Raw genomic sequence first — 11,651 nt, 5'->3', positions numbered from 1 at the left:
GCAATGTGATGGAAATCAACATAGAGCATCACCAACAATAAATTGAGCGCCATCTATTGGGAGATAGAAATTATTTTAATAGCCAACCAAACCATAAAAAAGAAAACAAGTAAAAGCGTGCTAAGTTCGGCCGGGCCGAATCTTATATACCCTCCACCACGGATCGCATTTGTCGAGTTCTTTTCCCGGCATCTCTTCTTAGGCTAAAAAGGATATAAGAAAAGAGTTGCTCTGCTATTAGAGCGATATCAAGATATGGTCCGGTTCGGACCACAATTAAATTATATGTTGGAGACCTGTGTACAATTTCAGCCAATTCGTATAAGAATTGCGCCCATTGGGGCTCACGAAGTAAAATAGAGAGAACGATTTATATGGGATCTGTATCGGGCTATAGACCGATTCAGAACATAATAAACACGTTTGTTGATGGTCATGAGAGGATCCGTCGTACAAAAGTTCAGGCATATCGGATAATAATTGCGATCTCTAGGGGTCAAGAAGTCAAGATCCCAGATCGGTTTATTTGGCAGCTATAACAGGTTATGAACCGATTTGAACCTTTTTTGAGACAGTTGTTGAAAGTAAAAATAAAATACGTCATGCAAAATTTCAGCCAAATCGGATAGGAATTGCGCCCTCCAGAAGCTCAAGAATTCAAATCCCCAGATCTGTTTATATGACAGCTATATCAGGTTATGGACCGATTTCAACCATACTTGGCACAGTTGTTGGATATCATGACAAAATACTTCGTGCAAAAACTCATTCAAATCGGATAAGAATTGTGCGCTCTAGAGGCTCAAGAAGTCAAGACCCAAGATCGGTTTATATGGCAGCTATATCAGGTTATGAACCGATTTAAACCATACTTAGCACAGTTGTTGGGTATCATAACAAAACAGGTCGTGCGAAATTCCATTCTAATCGGATAAGAATTGCGCCCTCTAGAGGCTCAAGAAGTCAAGACCCAAGATCGGTTTATATGGCAGCTATATCAGGTTATGGACCGATTTAAACCATACTTGGCACAGTTGTTGGATATTATAACGAAACACGTCGTGCAAAATTTCATTCTGATCGGATAAGAATTGGGCACGCTAGAGGCTCAGGATGTCAAGACCCAAGATCGGTTTATATGGCAGCTATATCAGGTTATAGACCGATTTAAACCATACTTGACACAGTTGTTGGATATAATAATAAAACACGTGGTGCAAAATTTCATCTCAATCGGATAAGAATTGCGCACTCTACAGGCTCAAGAAGTCAAGACCCCCGATCGGTTTATATGGCAGCTATATCAGGTTATGGACCGATTTGAACCACACTTGGCACAATTGTTGGATATCATAAGAAAACATGTCGTGCAAAATTTCATATCAATCGGATAAGAATTGCGCACTCTAGAGGCTCAAGAAGTCAAGACCCAAGATCGGTTTATATGGCAGCTATATCAAAACATGGACCGATATGGCCCATTTACAATACCAACCGACCTACACTAATAAGAAGTATTTGTGCAAAATTTCAAGCGGCTAGCTTTACTCGTTCGGAAGTTAGCGTGCTTTCGACAGACAGACGGACGGACGGACGGACGGACGGACGGACGGACGGACAGACGGACGGACATGGCTAGATCGACATAAAATTTCACGACGATCAAGAATATATATACTTTATGGGGTCTCAGACGAATATTTCGAGTAGTTACAAACAGAATGACGAAATTAGTATACCCCCCATCTTATGGTGGAGGGTATAAAAAGAGCGAGAGAGAGTGTGTGTTCAAAGTTGATCATATACTTTTCACTACTGTTTTGACATGTTGTTCGTCTTTCAAATAAATAAAATATTGGAACTAACCTTTGACTGTTTTTGGTATTGTTTTTATACCCACCACCGCAGGATGGGGATAAATTCATTTTGTCATTCCGTTTGCAACACATCGAAATATCCATTTCCGACCCTATAAAGTATATATATTCCTGATCAGCGTAAAAATCTAAGACGATCTAGACATTTCCGTCCGTCTGTCTGTTGAAATCACGATACAGTCTTTAAAAATAGAGATATTGAGCTGAAACTTTGCACAGATTCATTTCTTGTCCATAAGCAAGTTAAGTTCGAAGATGGGCTATATCGGAATATAGCTTGATACAGCCCCCATATAGACCGATCCGCCGATTTAGGGTCTTAGGCCCATAAAAGCCACATTTATTATCCGATTTTACTGAAATTTGCGACAGTGAGTTGAGTTAGGCCCTTCGATATCCTTTGGCTCAGATCGGCCTAGATTTGGATATAGCTGCCATATAGACCAATCCTCCGATTTAGGATCTTAGGCCCATAAAAGCCACATTTATTATCCGATTTTGCTGAAATTTGCGACAGTGAGTTGTGTTAGGCCCTGCAACATCTTCCGTCAGATCGGTGCAGATTTGGATATAGCTGCCATATAGACCGATCCTCCGATTTAAGGTCTTAGGCCCATAAGAGCCACATTTATTATCCGATTTTGCTGAAATTTGGGACAGTGAGTTGTGTTAGGCCCTTCGACATCTTCCGTCAATTTGGTTTAGATCGGTGCAGATTTGGATATAGCTGCCATATAGACCGATCCTCCGATTTAGGGTCTTGGGCCCATAATAGCCACATTTATTATCCGATTTTGTTGAAATTTGGGACAGTAAGTTGTGTTGAGCCCTTTGACATCTTTCTTCAATTTGGCCCACGTCAGCCCAGATTTGGATATAGCTGCCATATAGATCGATCCTCCGATTTAGGGTCTTAGGCCCATAAAAGACACATTTATTATCCGATTTCGCTGAAATTTCGGGCAGTGAGTTGTGTTAGGCCCTTCGACATACTTCGTCAATTTGGCCCAGATCGATCCAGATTTGGATATAGCTGCCATATAGAACGAACTATCGATTTAAGGTTTTGGGGCCATGAAAGGCGCATTTATTGCCCGATGTCGCCGAAATTTGGGATAGTGAGTTAAAATATGCCCCTTGACATACTTCTGCAATATGGTACAGATCAGTCCAGATTTGGATATAGCAGCTATATAGACCGATCCTCCGATTTTGGGTCTTAGACCCATAAAAGCCACATTTATTATCCGATTTTGACGAAATTTGGGACAGTGAATTATGTTAGGCCCTCCGACATCTATCTTCAATTTGGCCCACATCGGTCCAGATTTGGATATAGCTGCCATATAGACCGATCCTCCGATTTAGGTCTTAGGCCCATAAAAGACACATTTATTATCCGATTTGGCCCAGATCGGTCCAGATTTGGATATAGCTGCCATATAGAACGAACTATCGATTTAAGGTTTTGGGGCCATTAAAGGCGCATTTATTGCCCGATGTCGCCGAAATTTGGGACAGTGAGTTAAAATATGCCCCTTGACATACTTCTGCAATATGGTACAGATCAGTCCAGATTTGGATATAGCAGCTATATAGACCGATCCTCCGATTTTGGGTCTTAGACCCATAAAAGCCACATTTATTATCCGATTTTGACGAAATTTGGGACAGTGAATTATGTTAGGCCCTTCGACATCTATCTTCAATTTGGCCCAGATCGGTTCAGATTTAGATATAGCTGCCATATAGACCGATTTCTTGATTTAAAATTTTGGGCCCATAAAAGGCGCATTTATTGCCCGATGTCGCCGAAATTTAGGACAGTGAATTAAGTTAAGCCCCGTGACATACTTCTGCAATATCGCACAGATCGGTCCAGATTTGGATATAGCTGCCATATAGACCGATCTCTCGGTTTTAGGTTTTGGTGCCATAAAAGGCGCATTTATTGTCCGATTTCGCAGACATTTGGGACAGTGCGTTGTGTTAGACTCTTCGACATGTTTCTGCTACTTGACTCAAGTCGGTGCAGATTGGGCTATAGCTGCCATGTACACCGATCTCTCGATTTAAAGTTTTGGCCCCATAAAAGGCGCATTTATAATCCGATATCACTGAAATTTGACACAGTGACTTATGTTAGGCTTTTCGACATCTGTGTTGTATATGGTTCAGATCGGTTTATGTTTAGATATAGCTACTAAAAAGACCAATATTTTGTTATACACAATTGAACAATGACTTGTAGTTTTTACTATTTAGTCCAAATCGGAACATATTTCGATATAACTGGGACATAAGGTATGCAATTTTCACTGGATTTTGATGGAAGGTGGTTTATATATATACCCGAGGTGGTGGGTATCCAAAGTTCGGCCCGGCCGAACTTAACGCCTTTTTACTTGTTGAAAAATGTTTTTATACCCAAGATATCTGCAAAATTATTAATACCAAAAAAAGTATTTATTGGGTATTTTCCCAGTAAACACCTAAGCTTTAGGTATTTACCGGGTAGAAATCCATCTCTATGAATGGACAGTCTTTTGTGTGATGCTGATTGGCGCATAACAAACACGCTGAGCGTCTACTGCAGTTTTCACCTTCGTGACCGTACATGGGGCAATTCCAGCACTGCGTTGGTTTTTATTTTCTCCATGTAATGATTAAGTTTTGAATGGTCTTCACATTATGCAAATTTCTCTGAGTTTAAGGAAGCCATCCAGTAATGAGACGAAAGAAGAAAAACAATTAGACTTCTCTTTTCAAGAATAAAAGCTCTGTGTCTCACACTCCCAGTACTCTTGAGTAATATAAATCGAGGATTTCTTAGTCCACGAAGCATTCGTCCATACTCCCATGATTCGTGGATAAAAACCACGTCAACTACTCCTACCATCAGAAAGACCATTACTGCCACCTCCTCTCCCAAGCGTTCGCTGTGATAGGCCGACATGCTTAGTATAATTGTTAAATGTTTTTGTTTATTTTCTGTCTAAAAGAAATTCATATTTCACTTCATTCTATTATACCCACCACCGAAGGATGGGGGTATATTCATTTTGTCATTCCGTTTGCAACACATCGAAATATCCATTTCCGACCCTATAAAATCTAAGACGATCTAGACATGTCCGTCCGTCTGTCCGTCTGTCTGTTGAAATCACGCTACAGTCTTCAAAAATGGAGATATTGAGCTGAAATTTTGCACAGATTATTTTTTTGTCCATAAGCAGGTTAAGTTCGAAGATGGGCTATATCGGACTATATCTTGATATAGCCCCCATATAGACCGATCCTCCGATTTAGGGTCTTAGGCCAATAAAAGCCACATTTATTATCCGATTTTGCTGAAATTTTGGACAGTGAGTTGTGTTAGGCCCTTCGACATCCTTCGTCAGTTTTGCTCAGATCGGTTCAGATTTGGATATAGCTGTCATATAGACCGATCTTCCGATTTAGGGTCTTAGGCCCATAAAAGCCACATTTATTGTCCAATTTTGCTGAAATTTGGGACAGTTAGTTGTGTTAGGCCCTTCAACATCTTTCGTCAATTTGGCCCAGATCGGTCCAGATTTGGATGTAGCTGCCGTATAGACCGATCCTCCGATTGAGGGTCTTAGGCCCATAAAATCCCCATTTACAATCCGATTTCGCTGAAATTTGGGACAGTGAGTTGTGTTAGGCCCTTTGACATCTTTCTTCAATTTGGTTCATATCGGTTCAGATTTGGATATAGCTGCTATATAGACCGATTTCTTGATTTATGGTTTTGGACCCATAAAATGCTCATTTATTGTCCGATGTCGCCGAAATTTGGGACAGCAAATTAAGTTAAGCTCCTTGACATACTTCTGCAATATCGCACAGATCGGTCCAGATTTGAATATAGCTGCCACATAGACCGATCTCTCGATTTAAGGTTTTGGGACCATAAAAGTGGCATTTATTGTCCGATTTCGCCGAAATTTAGAACATTGCTTTGTATTAGGCTCTTCGACATTTTTATGCAAATTGATTTCACTGAAATTTGACACAGTAACTTATGTTAGGCTTTTCGTCATGCGTGTCGTATAAGTTCAGATCGGTTTATTTTAAGATATAGCTAGTGTACTTATTAGTATATGGTCCATATCGGAACTTATTTTGATATAACTGATATGGGGCATAAGGTATGAAATTTTCACCGAATTTTGATGAAAGATGGTTTACATATATACCCGAGGTGGTGGGTATCAAAAGTTCGGCCCGGCCGAACTTACCGCCTTTTTACTTGTTTTTTATTGTTGCACTTTTTTTCACTTTTCGACTTAATTATTTCTTTTAATAAAATAAAAAAAATTTAACTCATTTTGGAGTTTGTTGAGCATCACCAGATTGTTTTTTTGTTTTTTTTTTTATTAACTATCATAAGAAAATTTGCCACAATTACAAAGGGCTTCTCCAAAATTTGCTATGAACCCTGTTTCTTAAAGTCGCTTTTTTCAATTTTGTATTTGTTTTATATTTTTAGATTTTAAATTAGTATGTTGTAAATTTTGCTCCTTTTTCTAATGAATTGATTTTTAAAATTTCATATTATTTCTTGTTTACTTCTAGCATTGCTTTTTCTTTCCTTATTTCTTAACGGCCACAAGAATATTTCCTACAATTTCTGAGTACTTGTCCAAGGCCGCCGCCTCCTCCGCCTCCACCGCCTCCTCCACCACCGCCTCCTCCACCACCACCTCCTCCACCGCCACCATATGTCATGGAAAATGTGATTATGCTCAACAACAGAAACGAGACATTTACACGTTTGATAAGTTGATACATCATTGTAGACTTTCAAAGCAATTATAAATGAATATCAGAATAAAAAGCTATTTCTTTTGGGGTTTTTGCTTAAACGATCCAATGCGGTTTTCCACAATATGAGGGGGATATACTTAGCTAATTATTCCGCTTGTAACACCCTGAAATGTTAATCGACCGAGCCACATTTGTCCGTCCGTCTGTTAAATATAAAACGTGCAAAGTTCGTCCGAGGCCGAACTTTGGATACCCACCACCATGGATATAAAGGGTGATTTTTTAGCTACTATCTTCTTCGCAACACTGGTTTAAGCAGCTCACGCACATTTAGTGTTTTGTTTCACTCGCAAACATTTTCAGTTTGGTCTATAATTTAACAATGAATCGTCTTAAAAACGCACAACGCTTGCAAATTATTGAATTTTATTATCAATATGCGTGCTCTGTTAAGAAAGTTCATCGCGTGTTTCTTATTTTTCAGCAACGAAGCTCATTTTTGGCTCAATGGGTACGCAAATAAGCAGAATTGTCGATTTAGAGTGAAGATCAACCAGAAGCATTGCAAGAGCTACCAATGCATCCAGAAAAAGTCACATTTTGTTGTGGTTTATGGGCTGGTGGCATCTTTGGACCGTACTTCTTCGAGGATGATGCGAATCGTAACTGTGAATGGTGAGCGCTATCGTGAGCTGATATCCAACTTTTTTTTGCCCAAAATGCAAGAACTTAACTTGCATGACATGTGGTTTTCACAAGACGGTGCCACATATTGCGAGGCGAGTTCGGTGAACATTTTATTTCACGTTGGCCGCCTATATCATGCGATTTAACGACTTTAGACTATTTTTATGTGGGGCTAAGCTAAAGCTCATGTGATTTAATGTGTTTTCTTTTTGAAAACTTTCTTATAGCTCTTAAAAAATCACCCTTTGTAAATTATACTCTTTTTTAATAACTCCACTACCATATCCATACTTTACTTACTTTAATATGCTATGACAGAAAATTTGTTTCACTAGCCGATCGTAGAATAGTGTTCCAGGCGCCTCGATCTTCTGCGCTTATTTTACAATCCCTGATACCATGTCTAGAGGTGTCTCCCACCACTTGATCTTTCCATCGGGCTTTTGGACTTCCCGGCTTGCGTACACCACCGTGTTTGCTTTCAAAAGACTTCTTTGCTGGAGCTTCTTCATCCATCTAGCTAACGCAGCCGTTGAATTTTGATGCGTAACTATACTTTCGCCGTCATACAGCTCGTGGCTCATAGCTATATTATCCATTAACGGAAACTGATCTATATATTTTACGAAGAATGTTTCTCTCAAATACTCCAAGCACTGCCTCATCTGCCTTCACAAGTACCCTTGCCTCAGAACCATATAACACCACGGGTAGTATCAGTACCGTGTATGATGTAATCTTCGCCTGTCGAGAGGTGGACTTGTTTCAAAATTGTTTACGTAATTTAAAGTAGCATCTGTTTTCCAGTATTATTCTTCGCTTTATCTCAAAACTGGTATCATTTGTTTCGGTTACGGCGGGGTGCTGGTGACTATCTCAAAGTTGTGGTTCTCAACTCTTTCCATTTTCTTTATCTGCTCGGTTGTATAAGGCGTTTTGGGAGTTGAAATCATCTATTTCGTCTTATCTCCGTTTACTGCCAGACCCATTTTCACTGAATAAGAGTGCAGCACGAATATGATATCCATATTTGAGTCAAAATGTCTGAGTGCCATCCCTCCCTAAAAAAGCACTTCTCATAACCCTAATTTTCAAAACCAACAGATCTCGGAGATTGGTAAAGCGATTCGTTCGAAATTTTTTTTTGCACTCTCACAGTCAAAACAAAACATGGTTTCTATTGTTGGGGTCGGGTGCCTCGCCGGCCGTCAAAATCCCGCCAAACGGGTATATAGACCAATCACGACAATATAGAGCTCAAACGAAAGGTGCTTGAGAGAAAACAAGTAAAAAGGCGTTAAGTTCGGCCGGGCCGAACTTTGGATACCCTCCACCTCGGGTATATATGTAAACCACCTTTCATCAAAATTCGGTGAAAATTTCATACCTTATACTCATATACCTCATACCGATCTGAACTATATACGACACGATGTCGAAAAGCCGAACATAAGTCACTGTGTCAAATTTCAGTGAAATCGGATTATAAATGCGCCTTTTATGGGGCCAAGACTTTAAATCGAGATATCGGTCTACATGACAGCTATATCCAAATCTGGGCCGATTTAGGCCAAGTTGCATAAACATGTCGAAAAGCCTAACACAAAGCGAAATCGGCGAAATCGAACAATAAATGCCTCTTTTATGGGCTCTAAACCTTAAATCGAGAGATCGGTCTATATGGCAGCTATATGCAAATCTGGACCGATCTGGGCAAAATTGAAGAAGGACGTCGAAGAGCCTAACCAAACTCACTGTGTCAAATTTCAGCGACATCGTACAATATATGCGTCTTTTATCGCCCCAAAACCTAAAACCTAGATATCGGTCTATATGGCAGCTATATCCAATTCTGGACCGATCTGTGCGACATTGCAGAAGTATGTCAAGGGGCTTAACTTAACTCACGGTTCCAAATTTCGGCGACATCAGACAATAAATGAGCATTTTATGGGCCCAAAACCATAAATCAAGAAATCGGTCTATATGGCAGCTATATCTAAATCCGAACTGATCTGGACCAAATTAAAGAAATATGTCAAAGGGCCTAACACAACTCACTGTCCCAAATTTCAGCAAAATCGGATAATGAATGTGGCTTTTATGGGCCTTACACCCTAAATCGGAGGATCGATCTATATGGCAGCTATATCCAAATCTGGACCGATCTGAGCCAAATTAACAAAGGATGTCGATGGGCCTTACACAATTCACTGTCCCGAATTTCATCACAATCGGATAATAAATGTGGCTTTTGTGGGCCTAAGACCCTTAACCAGAGGATCGGTCTATATGGCAGCTATATCCAAATCTGAACCCATCTGGGTCAATTTAACGAAGGAAGTCGAAGGGCCTAAGACAACTCACTGTTCCAAATTTCAGTGAAATCGGATAATAAATGTGGCTTTTATGGGCCTAAGACCCTAAATCTGAGGATCGGTCTATATGGCAGCTATATCCAAATCTGTACCGATCTGAGCCAAATTGACGAAGGATGTCGAAGGGCCTTACACAACTCACTACTCCAAATTTCAACAAAATCGGATAATAAATGTGGTTTTTATGGGCCTAAGACCCTAAATCGACGGATCGGTCTATATGGGGGCTATATCAAGATATAGTCCGATATAGCCCATCTTCGAACTTAACCTGCTTAAGGACAAAAACAGAATCTGTGCAAAGTTTCAGCTCAGTATCTCTATTTTTAAAGAGTAGCGTGATTTCAACAGACAGACGGACGCACATGGCTAGATCGTCTTAGAGTTTCACGCTGATCTAGAATATATATACTCTATAGGGTCGGCAATGGATATTTCGATGTGTGTGTAAAATTAATGTACCCCCATCCTTCGGTAGTGAGTATAAAAGACAGCCTATACATTACAAGGTCTTGCTTTTTTAACTTGTCATACGCGATATATGGTATCCATGGACGGTAAGACTCTTCTGGGCTGCTTTTGTTTCCAATACACAACTCATGATTTATATTTACATTGTTTCCTTTCCAATTGTCTTTAGAATTGTGGTTTAGGCAATGACGCTTTTGCATACATTTATTTTCAGTCATTGAAGTCTTCTCCCTCAATAGCATCATCCAAATAAGTGCTGAATTTACTAACATATAATGGAGCGTAATAGAGAAATTTTCTTAACATTTCTTAAAATTGTTTTTTTCATAAGCATTTTAATGCTGGCATTGATTGTCGATGTCAAGAAATCGCGTACTTCGTTTAAAAATTGGTTAAAAGCTGGTGCCAATTGTGGAAAGTGGAAGTGTGGCCGTTAAAGTTAATTTAGTACTTATTTTTCATTATGTGAAGACTTTAATAAAATGAATATATTTTGAAACAGAAATTTGCCTGTTCTTCAAATGTTTGAGCGATATATTTTGACATGCAGAAGGAGTGGAACTTTGTCTTATTTACTGGAAAGTCAGATTCATAAAGCAAAAACTAACAACAAGTTGTCAAGGGGTGTCTCTTTCGACATTCCATGGAGTGAGATTACCTCCCCACTACAGAGGCCACCGTAGCGCAGAGGTTAGCATGTCCTTCTGAGACGCTGAACGCCTGGCGAGAACCTCATTAACAAATTTTCAGCGGTGGCTATTCCCTCCTAATGCTGGCGACATTTGTGAGGTACTGTACCATCTGGTATGGAGGGCCATGTAAAAACTTCTCCAAAAAGAGGTGTTGCACTGCAACACGCAGTTCGGACTCGGCTACAAAAAGCAGGCTCCTTATCATTGAGTATGAAGTTGAATTGGACAGCACTCAGTGGTTTGCACTGTTCCTTAATGGAATGTTCAATTATATTTGCATTGCAACAGCTGCCAGGTACTCTTTAGGACCTGCATATACCCTACGGGAAATGTGTAGTCAATTGCCCCAAAAATATACCGGTCCTATACTGGAGAATTAGTTACCTGTCACAGGACATATCCTACAGGGAATGAAAACTTTCAGTTGTCATAACTTGTGATTCTTAATTATTTTTTAAAAAGTCGCTTAATTATTGTTAAAAATTGATTATCCGCTAAATATATTTGCTAACTAATCGTATCTCCCTTAAAAATACTTGCCAAGTATACTCATCCTTTTCGAATTGTCCTAAGGTGTTAGAATGGTGGCAATTCGTCATCTCGAGCGACAAACCCTTATAAAAGTGATAGGGGTTTTCCACGTAAAAGGACGAGAACTGGGACCGGTCCTTATCACCAGAAGACCTATCCCCTGACAGGTTTGGGACCACTTCCATTTCCCGTAGGGTACTTATATTGAGTAGGATTAAAAAGGT

At 39.8% G+C, this 11,651-nt stretch overlaps 1 long non-coding RNA gene across 1 annotated transcript; it reads left to right on the top strand.

The window, feature by feature from the left end:
- The first annotated feature begins 10,220 nt into the window (after positions 1 to 10,220).
- Positions 10,221 to 10,709, top strand: LOC106095034 (uncharacterized). Its single transcript, XR_001222677.2, has 2 exons — positions 10,221 to 10,290; positions 10,374 to 10,709. It is a non-coding gene; the product is annotated as an uncharacterized LOC106095034 (long non-coding RNA).
- The last annotated feature ends 942 nt before the right edge of the window (positions 10,710 to 11,651 follow it).

Source organism: Stomoxys calcitrans, chromosome 1 (assembly GCF_963082655.1).
Source record: "Stomoxys calcitrans chromosome 1, idStoCalc2.1, whole genome shotgun sequence".
Classification (NCBI taxonomy): domain Eukaryota; kingdom Metazoa; phylum Arthropoda; class Insecta; order Diptera; family Muscidae; genus Stomoxys; species Stomoxys calcitrans.
The sequence above is the reverse complement of the archived record's forward strand: the minus strand, read 5'-3'. Positions and strand labels throughout refer to the sequence as shown.